The sequence below is a fragment of the Chiloscyllium plagiosum genome, chromosome 3, assembly GCF_004010195.1.
Source record: "Chiloscyllium plagiosum isolate BGI_BamShark_2017 chromosome 3, ASM401019v2, whole genome shotgun sequence".
Classification (NCBI taxonomy): Eukaryota; Metazoa; Chordata; class Chondrichthyes; order Orectolobiformes; family Hemiscylliidae; genus Chiloscyllium; species Chiloscyllium plagiosum.
The window spans coordinates 4857659-4873249 of NC_057712.1; the positions used below are offsets into that span (position 1 = coordinate 4857659).

Here is a 15591-nt window from a genome sequence, read left to right on the forward strand (position 1 = left end):
CCTCATCCGTACAGGGAGCAAGAATCTCATATCTGTTGGACAAGGTCAAGGGCTGAGACTCCTGCACTCCTGAACTCAGGCTCCCCCTGTCTGCCTCACTTACAGTCACACTCTTTTGTGCCTGATCACTAGCTGAATGTGAATTACTTAATCTCCCAGGTGTGACTGCCTCCTGAAACAAAGCGTCCAGGTAACTCTCCCTGTCCTGGATGTGCCGCAGTGTTTGAAGCTCAGATTCCAGATCATCAACTCTGATCCGGAGTTCTTCCAGCAACCAACACTTGCTGCAGATGTGGTCACTGCCATTCACAATGGGATCAGCCAGCTCCCACATCATACAGCTACAGCACATCACCTGCCCAGCCATCTCTGCTTAGTTAATTACTTTATTACTTTGTACAGGTTTGAGTTAAAATACTTCCTGATATCTCTCTGCTATAGTCTTTTTTAAAAAAAACAATTAATGGATAAACAGTACTTAGTAAGGGGGTTAGAGGAGGAGGGCGGGTGGGAGACACTACGGTTGTAGAGTCTCGGGTTTAGCTGCCTTCCTGATTTATATACTCACTGCTTTCCTTCCTGGCTGCCCCTCTGGTCGTCGTCACTTCCTCCTGCTGCTCCTGCTCTTTCTGTGTAGAGAAAAAAAAACGCCGCTGCCTGCTACCGGTAAGTAATTTTAAAACAAACTGTCTTAGCTGTAGCCTTCCGGTTTCGTTTAAACTCAGCTGCTGCTCGCACTCAAAAAAAAATTCCTCTGAAAGAAGAAACCCTTCCTACCTTCTGCCCCTCCTGCTCAGTCATTCTGGAGATCTCACCAACATTCCTCCACCTGCATCAATATTAACAGCCCTGGAATCACATTGGATGATGGTCTTGACTGAATATGGTGGGGATGCAGTCTCTTTTTGACCTGACTGACTGAGGGCTACTTTCCTTACACTTTGAAACATGGCTGTTTGTTCCAAGTACATTTGGCATGTTTGCCACCTAAGCTACCTATGTGTGGCACAGGTGTTACGTTGACCTAGTTTGGTATTACATTGCAACACTTGACTTATCATTGCTGGCAAACATGACCACCTGTTTCTGTCTACACTAAAAGGCCAGGAATGACAGATCTATTGTGAGCCTGTAAGTTCTGGATGAGGCAGGAATATACAAGAAGCAAGACAAGGCAACAGAGAAATGCAGTATGTGTAAAGTGAGTGAGGACTAAGAAAGCAAGCTAACGTAGTTGTGGGTGGGTTCACCAAGCTGGGATGTTGATTTGAAGACGTTCTGTCCCCTGTCTCGGTGACATCCTCAGGGCTTTGGAGTCTCCTGTGAAGCACTGCTATACTGTGTCTTCTGGAATTTATTTGGTTCTGTTCCTGCTGCTTTCTGTTGGTGGTTCCGGTAGTTCATTGTAGTGGATGGTATATTGGGTCTAGCTCTGTTTGTTAATGGAGTCTGTGGATGAGAGCCATGCTTGTAGAAATTCTCTCGCTGTCCTCTGTTTAGCTTGTCTTATAATCGTTGCGTTGTCCTGGTCAAATTTGTGGCTCTTGTCATCAGTGTATATGGTTACTAGGGACAGGTGGTCATGGCATTTAGTGGCTAGTTTGTGTTCGTGAATGCAGATTGTTAGTTGTCTGCCTGAATGTCCTGTATAGTATTTTATGCACTCTTGGCACTGAGTTTTGTAAATTATGGTAGCCTTGCACTAGATGGGTACAGGCTCTTCGGTTCTGGTGAGTTGTCTGAGCGTGGCTGTCGGATTATGGGCTGCCATAATCAGTGTAGTTGGAGAGGGCTGGCTGTTAGTGCTGAGATGTTTTTTATACAAGGTAGAGTGGTTACTGTGTTGGGTTGTGGCATGTCCTTGTCACGTTGTTTGTTTGTTAGGCAGTTTCAGGGGTATCCGCCCTTGGTGAGGACTCTGCAGAGATATTCTTCTCTTCGCAAGCCAGGAGTACTGCAGTGTGTTTTGGCCCTTTTGAACTAGGTCGTAATGCAGCTTCTCTTGCGTGTGTTTGGGTGGTTGCTGTTGTAGTTCAGGATCTGATCCTTGTATGTGGTTTTTCTGTACACTTTTGTGGTTCATTCACCATTTTGTGCTCTTTCCACCATCATATCCAGGAAGGGGAGTTAATTATCAGTTTCCTCCTCTCTCGTAAATCTGATCCTTATGAGCATGGTGCTGCATTCTCGAATTCTGTTCTCTTAATAATTATAAAAGTGTTGTCCATGTATCTGATCCAGAGTTTGGGTCGGCTTTGTGGGTGGATTGTTTGTTCCAGTCATCCACAGACTCCATCAACAAGCACATTGACCTTGACCCAAGATACCGTCCACTACAATGAACTACTGGAACCAGCAAACAGAAGCAGCAGGAATGGAACCAAATAAATTCCAGAAGACACAGTTTTCACAAGAGGCTCCAAAGCCCTGAGGATGTCACCTAGTCAGGGGACAAAATGTCTGCAAGTCAACTTCCCAGCTTGGTGAACATACCCACAACTACAACAACTGGCACCTGAGCTACAAATCTTTACACAGACTTTGAAAATAAGCTAATTTGTGAAGAATGGTCACTGGAGCCGAAATGCTAACTCTGCTTTCTCTCCACACATGCTGCCATATCTGCAGAGTTTTTCCAGCAATTATTTGTTCCTGATTTCCAGCATTCGCAGTTCTTTCGGTTTTTGTTAAGCGAGCTAAGAGTCCTGAGATGCATCTTGTTCCAATGCATGAGATGGCTGCCTGGCCCTGTGAACAAATGGACCTGGCACTGCATTATAATGAAAGATGCTTGTGAGCATCAGTGGGGCGAACCATATTATAACTGTGTCTGAGATGAGCCGTGATGATCAGGTGATGCTGGCGGCTTGCTGGTTCTAAACCTGAACACAGGCTGTATGCTTCAAAAGGAGCATAAATGAGATGGTAGGAAATGCTGGCCAAGGTGGATGCCCAAAGAAGATGCCAGCTGCTGGCTAACTACTCCTACTTACACATCAAGAATTGGTGATGTTTTATTCCCCTCTGCTGGCTGAAAGCAGGGCATTTTACATATAAATGAGATAAGATTTGATAATAACGAGACGTTAATATATGCCATCGCCATTTATGAGTGAGATTCTAATCTACCTGTTCAAACCTTAAAGAGAAAATTACATTTTTCTTCCCCCAATGTCAGGAATCTCGTTTTTCCATTCTCACTGAATTTTCCAATTGTCTTGCTATGGCCCACATTATTCAGGGGTTAGGAAAGTTCCACGCATTATCTTCCTTGGCTGCTATCTGCAGAATATAATGACAAGTTAAATGCATGGAAATAAATTTTGAAGGTAATTTCATGCTTGTCTTCGGCTGTGGTAGAGGCAGGTACAATTCTAACATTTAAAAGACATTTGGACAGGTACATGGATGGGAAAGATTTCAAGGCAGATAGGGCCAAATAGAGTTGAGAGGGATATGGGCAGGCAAATGGGACTTGTTTACTTTCGGAAATCTGGTTGGCATGGACAGGTTTGGCTGAAGGCTCTGTTTCTGTGCTGTATGACTCAATTACTCTATGACCTTGCAAAGCCATTCAGTGTTATCTGGTTTGAATTATATTGCCAGCTCCATAATGCTTGCCAGTTTAATAATTGAAATGTTAATAGAGGCAGTGGGAATTCAACTAATATTAAATGATGAAATAAAATTGTGCCTGAGTCTCATTTCTGATGAATAATTGCTGTCAGTTATGGATTCCTACATTCGCATTCTTCAATCTGTGGTACTTGGGAGGATCAACAATAAAATGCTACATCAGACAGAATCTGTTCAGCCCCATCACAGAGAAAAATGCCCACAATTCACTGTTGGCAGATAGTCAATGGCAATGGAAAGATCACTCTTAAGAAGTTCAGAAATGCCATAATGAAATGCTGTGAATCCTGATTAACACTAATGTTGAATGCAGCCCTGAAATTATCCAAATCATTTCACTTTATGTTTTTAGCATCCACCTTTACTAAAGAATCTACGTCAGTGTGGCCTTGTATGACTGATATCACTAAACAAGATAACAGTCAGCAACTCTGCAGCCTCTTGGCACACTTTCGTACAAGTGAGTACCTATGCTGGTTGACATTTGCAATGTGCTTGACCAAAGCTAAATGAGATATACTTTGAGAATATTAAATATCCTTTCAATATTCCATGTTACTTATTGTTCTGTAGTCTAGTTTTTCATTTTTTTCTGATTTTATTGTCCTTTTCAAATGGATTAGTCATCACAGAATTCCCACTTAAATCACAAAATTGTACCATCCTCATGTATTGTACTGCACGCAGAGAGTATTTTAATAATTTTTTTAAGAAAATAGGTATTCACTAAGTAAGCCGGGGTGTGTCTAGTTAAATATTTAAAACATTCCCCTCTCTTAATCAGGGCTAAACTCATCTGATGACAACCAATTAATTGATAATGACAGGTCTAACTCGTGACTCTTGTAATGCTGCTAATGTTCCTCTGAGCACAGTCCCCTTCCATGTGAGACGGACACTTTCCTCCGTACTGCACATATGGTGACCACATTCCATTCCCAATCCCTTGGCTTGCACTAAGTTTGCTTATAGTTACTGCTCATTCATTTACTTGATGTTCCTTGGAATGTCTCAGTGGATCCCAAGTATCAGCAAACCCCACTTTGAGAGCCACTTCTGTAGTCAATGCATTTGTAAGCATTGGTTGCCTTTAATTCAGTGAATAGGGCGCTAAGAATTCATGTTGTAACAAGATATTCAAAACAGTTCATGTTGATTTTGCCAAAAAAATTGAATAATTTCCAAGCTTTAGTTAACGCTTCAATGGACTTCTTTTGAAAAACTGTGAGCCCTTGTCTCCTGCTCAATCCTTTTTGCGTTGTAAAACCTGGGTCTTTATTTTTCCAAGTCCAACTGAAAAATGTTCCATCTGCAACTGCACTTAGTTTGACCTTTTCAGATTAAATAGATGGTGATCTATCTTTTACAGTACCTCTCATCCTAAAGTTAAAATACTCATCAATCCATGAATGGTGTCAGCAAAGCTTTTAGAAAAGGACAAAAGGGACAGTCAAAAATAACAGAAAAAAATATTTTTTTTAAAAAAAAGATGCGCAAGTGGTGAATTTTATTTTTGACTTGTTAACTGTTTATTGGTGCATTCTAGGCCTAGATTACAATGTAAAGCAGCGTCACACAGCATTTTATGAGGTTACAAGGGCACAACGAGACCACCCTGCTTGGGAGCTTTGCTCTTGACATGAAGCACTGCTGAAGCCTCAGCTGAGAAATGTCAACTTCCACCTTACATATTTATGTTGACTCATAAACAGGAAGCTCAGTTCTGTCCATGACATTGCTGCTTTTTATATCGAAACCCCCATTTGAAAAATAAAGAATCGAGCAGGACATTTGCAGCAGCTGCATTATGCGTTCAGTGCCAAAGCAAACAGTACCAAATTAGCAGGCATGCTGAACAAATTAAGTACCGAATGCAAATACAGCAACTGATAGAAAATGTCAGGGCAGCCAAAATGTCATTAACACTTTGGTCCATCCTTCTAAAATAAAATTGGTGTTTTTTTTAAATTTAGTCTGCTGACAATAGTGTGCACAGTTTCTGTTTGCTTTGAGAGAAAAAAATCTTAAGTGGCACAACTTTAAGAAGTGATTTTTTGATCATATTGCACAAAGGCATCTCCGAAACTGCATAAAGTTTTCAATAGTTCCTCTAAAATTGTCCGAGTGGCTCAACAGAAATAAAAACAAGTTTTCAAATGTCCTTTATTTTGTTTTCATGGCAGACAGTGACAAGGTGCTGTAATATTTAAAGACAATTGAGCTTCAATGGAAAAGAGCAGTGCGATGGGTGTAGTGTGTGTATTATCTTACTCTGTGTCAATGTCTTGACAATGTGCAATTGTAAAAGTTATGTATGAGGAAACACCCAGTTTTTTTCCTCCTCTTCTGGAGTTCTTTGTAGCCAAAGGGATTAGTGTCTTGAAAATAGGACAGTGTTGCTATTGTGTTCTATTCTGTGAAGTTGTTTAATCTGAAAGTAAATTAAAAATTGGGATTGTAATCTTCAGAGTAGTGAAAGCCAAGTAGAGAAAAGGTTGACACTTTGTTAACTTGATTTGAATTAAAGCACTATTTCAAAGCATTAGTGAAAATTCAAGTCAGCAAACAGCCCTGGTGAGTTACTCTGTCAGGCAGTGCTTATTTATAGACCAGGATTTTCTTAAATCTTAGAGCCTCCTGGGGAGTTGATGTGAGCACTAATGTGTTTAAGATGCAATGCCCCATTTATTTTTATCTCTTAGACAAATGTAGCCATCAGAAAGTGAATGCCTGGACAGGTATTGTTTTTCCTGTCTCTGAAAGTGAAACTTGTCAATGTTTTCTTTAGAAATTTGCACCAATTTCGGCTCTGCACCGCACTGGCTCAACTTCAGATAATACAACATTGCAGTTAGCAGGGTTCTTAAAGCGAACATAAAGATTTGTTAAATATCTTCTGCATTTGGTTGGTAAACACTTTTAATTTTTAACACCAATGGTCTGAAATCGTCCTACATAAAATCAGTTTGAAATGCATTAGAAGACTGTCATGATATTTAGCAGGACAATTAACGTTTCTTTTGTGGAATTGGAGATATCAGCCATTGTTATAGCCACGGCTATAATTTCAAATGAATGCTCATCTGCTCAAGTCTAAGTGAGGTCTTGAAGATATTACCCCTTTGCCCAGCCTATGTGAACACAAGTATGTGTATACTCTCTTTACTCCCAAAGCATGAAGTGTGAGAGTCTACTTTAGAAATATTCAGAAGTCACAACAAAGTGGGATCCTGCTAAAGTTACGCTTGTCAACCATGCTACGACAAACTTTCATAAATTGATCAAATTATACATAATTGTGACCAAAAATGTTTATGCTGTATGTTGAATTAAGTAGTTTTTATTGTCTTGCTTTACGAATGGAGTTGGCTTGAGAAATTTTAGTATATTTTCCCCCTTAAAATTGTTTCTGATTAAGATAATGAGAAAGCAGACCTTTCTGTTCCTAGCAAAACTTCAGTTCACACCAAAGTAAAAACTGTCTGTTTTGGCACAAATATTAATCTTCACAACTGCACCAGAGAAGCTGCATATGCACTGTAATAATGGTTCTGACTTCAATCAGTGATTACAATAACGAACTGTGGTAAATTTCAGGCGTATATGGCACTTATGAATATATAACCAGGACTGTACTTAAACAGTGCTTCAGCTATGGATTTACTGGAATGCTAAGAATGTTATGTAAACACAAACTTTAATGGAAATTATTGTCAGTTCATACTAACCTGCATTGTTCTCTTGCTGTCTCATTAATTGCCATCCTTTCTAGAAACTTCTTGCACTTATTGAAGAGTATGGTCTGTGCACACTTCCCCCTCTAAGATCTTGCTAAACTAACCATTGCTCATTCCTGAGCCTGAACGATTCAGGTTGGAAATGTACTTATCCACCGCAGCTGAACTGATCTTGTTATCCATCTGCTTGCTAGTGTCTTGTAATGTCACTAAACTAAGTAGGTGTGGGAAAACTGACTAATTTTCCTCCCTAACCCATGTCATGGAATTCTAATCGTAGTGCAGTTACTATAATCCTGATGATGATCTGCTAACAGAGCGCAACCTGATCATTGAACTTTCAGTAAGAGAGCACTACTTCACTCACCATTCCGATTTAAGGAGCTTGTGAAATGGTTAGCATCAAAGCATAGTCCAGTGAATATTCTACACAAGAGCTCCTAACAAGAATCTTTGGAGCAAATCTGCAGCAGTTTTTAATGTAGTGCAACTTTGTCAGATGTGTAGATGGCTCAGGGTTGTCAGTCCGGGTCAAAAGACAATGTTCTGTAAAATATGAAAAGGTGAACGTGAGAGACAGGCATTACTTCGGATCTATTTCTGGTTCACTGCTATAACTTCACTAGAGATAGAGAGGAAGCTTCCTTAGAAATGGAAACAAGGGGTGGAATTTAATGCTGTTCCCCATGGAGTGTTTGATAGCAGCGTACAGGTGAGAGGTTGGGATGTTGTCATCTGACTGTCTCTGCCCCAATTATATTCCACATGATAAACTTATGAAAGGCTTTCTCACCCTGTCTCCAGTCGAGGCCTTTAAGGGTGCAATTAAATGCCTGACTGGGATTTAATGTGTCATGCTAAAAGGGGATGATGTAGAATAGGACAGATCCCTGCCACTGCCATTAAACACAGACCTAGATTCCTGCTGCAGGTTGGGTGAAATTATAGTGAGAGTGTAAACAGCTGGCAGTGAATTTGCAGCTGATACCAATTAAATTGCATTAGAATTTACAACCTGGGTAAATTCTAGATTCTATTTTTTTAATATAAAAAAAATTCATAACTTTAGGAGATTAATAGAACAGTACATGGGTAAAGCCATGGTCATTCAACTTGAGACAAACATTCATCCATTTCTACTCATAAGGTTCTCCTAAGGAGCAGTATGGTGACTCAGTGGTTAGCACTGCTACCTTACATCACCAGGGAACCAGGACTGATTCCACCTCAGGCTACTATATGTGTGGAGTATGTACATTCTCCCCGTATCTACTGCAGGTGCTCCAGTTTCCTCCCACAGTCCAAAAATGTGCAGGGAAGGTGGATTAGCCATTGGAAATGCAGGCTTATATGGTAGCTGGGGGTGGGATACCTTTTAGAGGATTGGTGTGGCATAATGGTAGCCCACAAACCCACCAACACACTAAAACACCAGCTAATGAACTCAAAAGATCCTATACAGACAACAAGCAAGACGAACGTCATTTACCGAATACCTTGCAAGGACTGTAACAAACACAGTCCAATATATGGACAAGCAGGTAGAAAACTAGCCACAAAAAGACATGACCCACATAGTATCCTTACATACAGATGAGGAAGGACACCATTTTGACTAGGATAACACATCCACCGTAGGACAAGCCAAACAGAGATACACATGAAAATTCCTAGAAGCATGGCATTTCAACGGTGGCACAGTGGTTAGCACTACTGCCTCACAGCGCCAGAGACCCTGGTTCAATTCCCGCCTCAGGCAACTGACTGTGTGGAGTTTGCACGTTCTCCCCGTGTCTGCGTGGGTTTCCTCCGGGTGCTCCAGTTTCCTCCCACAGTCCAAAAATGTGCAGATTAGGTGAATTGGCCATACTAAATTGCCTATAGTGTTAGGTGAAGGGGTAAATGTAGGGGAATGGGTCTGGGTGGGTTACTCTTCGGTGGGTTGGTGTGGACTTGTGGGCCGAAGGGCTTGTTTCCACCCTGTAAGTAATCTAAATCTAAAATCTAACTGGAACTCTATCAACAAATACATCGAATTGGACCCCATCTACCACCCTCTGAGAAAAAGAACTGGAAATGACATCACCACAGGAAATGACATCACCAAACCAAGGAAACACATAAATAAAAAGTGGGCCATTCCACCAGTGCCTCATCTGGAGTTCACTGATGATGTTACCTAGCATGGTGATGAAACATCTGAGACCGAACCTTCCAGATCATGAGCAAACATATGAGGAATGTTTGAGGTCTCTGGGTTTATACTCAATGGAGTTTAGAAGGATGAGGGGGGGGTCTAATTGAAACTTACAGAATACTGAATGACCCGGACAGAGTGGAGTTGGGAAGATGTTTCCAATGGTAGGAGAGACTAGGACCCGAGGGCATAGCCTTAGAGTGAAAGGAAAATGTTTTAGAATGGTGATGAGGAGAAACGTCTTCAGCCAGGGAGTGGTGAATCTATGGAATGCATTGCCACAGAAGGCTATGGAAGTCACGTCATTGTCTATATTTAAAACAGAGATAGTTAGGTTCTTGAATATCAAGGGGATCAAGTGTTACCAGGAGAAAGTGGGAGAATGGGGTTGAGAAACATATCAGCCATGATTGAATGGCAGAGCAGACTTGATGGGCTGAATGGCCTAATTTCTGCTCCTATGCCTTATGGTCTTACGGTCTTATGGAATGCACAAACTGGAAATGTGATTCAGGTGGGATCATTTGATTCACAAAAGAAGAAGCGCCAGAGACCCGGGTTCAATTCCCGCCTCAGGCGACTGTCTGTGTGGAGTTTGCATGTTCTCCCCGTGTCTGCGTGGGTTTCCTCCGGGTGCTCCGGTTTCCTCCCACAGTCCAAAGATGTGTAGGTCAGGTGAATTGGCCATGCTAAATTGCCCATAGTGTTAGGTAGGGGGTAAATGTAGGGGTATGGGTGGGTTGCGCTTCGGCGGGTCGGTGTGGACTTGTTGGGCCGAAGGGCCTGTTTCCACACTGTAAGTAATCTAATCTAAAAAAGACATTGGATGACTATTTTAATAAACACGTGGTGGGGAAGGGAAAGGAGATTGGCAGTCAGCCAAAATGATCAGAGAGCTAGAGCAGACGCGGTGGGCTGAATAGATTCTTGCTGCATTGTGGTTCTGTGAAATTCCCCCATTCTCCTCCTCTTTCTGAATATTCCACTTAATTCAAGCTTTGCCTGATGTTGTTATGGTAAAAGTTAGCAGTTTGCTCTGTTTCTGTGCTGTATGACTCTAACTCTCTTTGAAGTTCAAATGTACAGTAAAGAGCGTTTATTTATTCCTGTGGCTACATAATACGAACATTGGACTCTTTTTATTCCTGATGAAGGGTTTTTGCCCAAAACGTCGATTTTACTGCTCCTCGGATGCTGCCTGAACTGCTGTGCTTTTCCAGCACCACTAATCCAGAATCATTTCCCATCAAAGCAACCCATTCATAGTCTTGTCATTAGCTGTGAATCTCATCTCTATCTGTTTTCCTGCACATTGTAAATTGCATTTTTAAATTCAGGCTGGCTTCACCTTCAACCATTAGTAATCTGTTCAGAAGAAAACTCAAGCCATTATCTCTCTTTTCTCTCTACAGATGCTGCTAGACCTGCTGAGTTTCTCCAGTAATTTCTGTTTTTGTTCAGATCTCCAGCACGGGCAGCTCTTTGTTTTACCTTTGCAGTGTGATGTTTCAATGTCTTTTTCAATCTGGTAGGACATGGTCCTGCCTCTTTTTCAATACCGCTTTTGTCAGAACATTGATTTTAACATCAGATTTACGTGGTGGAATTGTTTTTTGTAAACTACATAAATGTCCTTATAGATGTTCTGTTTTAGCAGCCTTATCAGGGTTTACCTCATGCCACCTGGGAAAACAATATCTCATCCCCAGACAAGTCATTTCCTGATGAGAACTCAACCCCTTCTAGAAGTAAATTAGAAACCAGAACAATGTTAAAACATGAAAAGAAAAATGTGAATACTGGAAACCCTAAAACAAAAACAGAAATTGCTGGAGAAACTCAGCAGGTCTGGCAGCATCCGTGGATAGAAAGTAGAGTGAACATGGACTGTGCTTTCTCTCCAAAATTAAAGAAAGAACTATTAACAATATCACATTTTAAATTTACATAGGAACAGGTAATATGTTTATAAAATTACCCCATATCAATATTATAAACTCAGCAAGCATTTTGTTGAGATTTCGTATCATCTGATACCATCGGTGTCTGTGTTGTTTCTGTAATTCTGAGGATAAAAGTGGACAATGGGGAGACTTCGCCACATAATTTCTTACACTCTGAATTCTTCATTTATTAAGCACTGGAAGAACAATTGGCTTCCTATGTTCTCTCAGACAATATTCTTGGGAGGGACTGTGTACATTCTTCTCAAATCCTTCTGGAAAAACTAGGGATGAATCCAATTGAAAAACTCATTGTGGTACTGTTGGAAGAGCTGTAGGTGAAAAACAGAACAAGACTGGGATTGAGAGATTTTTATTAAATATGACCATCAAGGGACATTGGTCAGGGTTGGCTAAATAAATATAACCATCAAGGGATCAGCCATAATCTAGGTAAATGACAGAACAGGCACAAGGGATTGAATGGTCTGTATCTGTTCCTCTGTCACTGTAGTGATGATAACGAGGTCAGCCAGGTGGACCTTGTAGAATATGAGCTCCCTGACTGAGGTTGTTAACCTGGTCCAATCAGGGAGCCCTGGCTGACAGGTATAAACAGGAGTGTCAGAGGTTCTGCTCACTCTGAGAGCTGGCTCTGAGGGAATTGGATCAGTGTCAAGGACTCTCCACGTGTAAACAAAGGGTGACTCGGTGATGGGATACTGGCCTCTGTGGAGTTATTTCATTACAAAAACACTTGAAAATCTGAGTTAGTAGAAAAATATATAAAGAAACACTAAAATAAATTGTCCAATCCTCTTCAGAGGTTTCTCTTCATATAAATACATCCTTAGCAAGCCTGGGCAACAGTTATATCTGATCATGAAGATCTTTCAACAAAAGGCATTTTGGAACATCAGAATATTGGGTACATGCTGAAATTATGTCATCAACCTTCACTGAAATATTAGAATCAAGTTCTTACCTGTTTTAGTTGGGAGATTCATGGCCATTTATTTAGCATTCAGAAAATGGATGTGGTGCACAAAATGTGCACATAAATCTGTAATTGCTGATTTCCACACAATTTTCTAATTAAGTTCTTCCAGTTTATGTATTTATGGACATTGAAGAAGGAAGACTGTAGACAGTCCAATCATAAGAAGTAGTTTCATTTCTGTGTGCAAATATGTATTACAACCAAGTGAGGAAGGTTTGAATAATTCCCCTCTTTTCCTTTACCTCATTTGACCATCGCTGGTATATTTAAAAATATATGTATTTGCCAATTCAATGAATGTTTAATAGTTTGCATGTCATGATCATAAAATTCATGATAAATCAGTTTTTTTTCAGAAAAGAGAGTCTTTCAAACTTTATGAACCCAGTCAAAGTAAAATAAAGATGCTCCGCATTTTCTTTCACATGTGCAGACACACGTACTCATACACATGCGCATGCACGCATACAAACACAGGCACGGATACACACTTGCACATACGCACACAAATGCATACACATGCACGCACACACACACACATACATATGCATACACTCTTGAATTTCAAACACGCAGATTACAGAGTGGGAGGATGTATTAGACAATACAGAGTGCAGTATACAGTAATTTGCACGGTTCCATGTTGAACTTGGTAGTCCTACTGTTTTCACACTTGTGTTCTGCAGCTTTTAACACTGACGTTTCATATCTCTGTCTGCAGCACCTGGATAGCCAAAATAAGTAGACTGTTAAAAGTTAAAGCCTTTATTGGAGGGAGAGATGGAAGGAATCCATTTAGCACCTTCTGTTTCTGGGTTGCTTGTCCAGTTCGACAGCAATAGCATTTCTTTAGCACACAAAGGCTTGCCTCATCACACAACATTCTTCAACTGCTCAATGACAAACCTACAGTTATTACTAATATGTTCCATTTGTATCTTGACGAGCTTGTACCTGGGAAATTCCTGCTCAGCCAGGACCCCATTGTCTTATGTCCAATAGCTAGTCTCCTCTGGTGAAATCTCCAGGTGTTTGGTGGATTTGTTGTTACCATCCTCCTTCCTGGTAGAGTTCTGTAAGATCGACTTTGGTTATTGTGGCAAAAGTAGCCTCATTCTCACACCACCTTATCATTCCCTGCAGAACAATTTTGGTTTTTGGATAGGACTGCTTTTACAGTGGATTAATATAGATTATAAAACATATGCTATCATTTACATTAACAGGCAAATTTTGCTCATGAATGCACCATTCCTAAAAATTCTATTATTAGCCAAGCAATTTTTCTAACTATGAGTTCAAATACATGACAAAAATGCACCCTTTGAGCAAGTTACTGTTCCCATGGAATGTTCAACGAAACTATGCCAAAAGAAATATATCAGGTCTTCCAAAAATAATCCTCATCCCGTCTCTTAATCAATAATGTGCTCTAACAAATGACTAATTTTAATATTCCAATTATGGAACACTTTTAGTACAGTTGAGTGAAAGTGCATACATATTGAACCATTCACTAATTTATACTTGAGTAAGAATAAAGATATATAGTTGTTGCTTTGGCAGCCAAAGTGGAAATGAAATACTCCTCACAAATGTTGTAACTCAGTTGAAGCAAGATACCAGGATTCTGCTATCTGTTGGAATTAATTCACGCAGCAAAAGGGGGTTTATTCCAACTCAGAGCCTCCTGCTAATTCATTCAGCTAATAGAAATACATTTGAAATTACCACCTATTGTGACGTAGGGTTTTCCAACTACTCATGTGATTGAAAAGCAGTGTGCCATGCATCGCTGAAAGTGACACGTGGCTCACTCCAGTAGCAGCAGTTGCTGCCACACTTGAATCTGTAAACAAGGAGATAGTTAAAACATACGCCACTTTATTGCTAGTATTTGTGATGCAGGCTTTCCTGACCAGAACAGCATTTATTTCCCAGCCTTAATTGCTGGAGAAGATAGTAGTGAGTAGCCTTTTCGAAATGCTGCAGTCCATGTATTTTCAGCAGCACGCAGACATACTCATACTCTCTCTCACTCACCAGAGTCACACACACAGATACAGATACACTCACACATATAGACCTCACACACTCACACACACACTCATACTCACAATCACACACACAGGTACAGATACACTCACATACAGACCTCATACGCTTGCACAGATACGCACTCACACACTCTTGCTCACACGTATCCACACACAGACACTTACACGTACACACAGACTCGCACTCACGCTCATGCACACTCCGACACACTCCACATTTGTACACTCGTTCACACACACACCCTCTTACACACACATGCTGATACTCCTCTCTCACACACACACTTTTCAGGTTGGGAAGGGGAGTTCTAGAGTTTTGGCCCGCTGAGATCGGAACAGTGACATCGTTCCAAGTAGGGATGATATATAGGTTGGATGGAACTTGGAGGTTGTGGTGTTCTCATGTTACCATGGCTCAGAATTGGAGGAAATGTGTGTTTAATGTTGCAGATGCGTTGCCAATCAAATGGGCTGCTTTTGGATAGTGGTGAGCTTCTTGAGTGTTATTAGAGTTGCACATATTCAGGCAAGTGCTTCCAAGCCCTAATTTATGCCTTGCGGATGGTGGAAGAATTCTGGAGAGTCAGGGTTGAGTGACTTATTGTAGGATTACTGATATGTGATCTGTATTTTTAGAAATAATATGTGTATCACTGGACTTCTTCAATTTCTAATCGATGGTAACCCCCCAGAATGTTGATGATAACTTGTAATATCAGGTAGAGATGGTTAAAGTGTCCCTTGATGAGGAATGACATTTATTTGCACATATACAGAGAATCTTACTGCAGCCTGTTAACCCAGATCTGAATATTGTCCAGGTCTTGCTGCTAATTGGATATGAACTGTTTCCATATCTGATGAGTTATTAATACTGCTGGAAATCGTGCAATCACCAGTGAACAGCTGAAATTCTGACGTGATGATGTGGAGAAAGTCACTGATGAAGCAGCTGAAGATGTTAGAGTTTGTGACACAGTGCAGAGGAACTGCTGCAGTGATGTCTTGGGACTGAGATGAT

At 40.7% G+C, this 15591-nt stretch overlaps 1 long non-coding RNA gene across 1 annotated transcript in view; it reads left to right on the plus strand.

Moving 5' to 3' along the window:
• Positions 1 to 630: 630 nt before the first annotated feature.
• The window catches only part of LOC122540565, a 79625-nt gene continuing 64664 nt past the window's right edge, over positions 631 to 15591 (plus strand). The window contains exons 1-2 of the long non-coding RNA XR_006309351.1: positions 631 to 666; positions 3989 to 4096. This is a non-coding gene — a long non-coding RNA (uncharacterized LOC122540565). The remainder of the gene's footprint in view (positions 667 to 3988; positions 4097 to 15591) is intronic.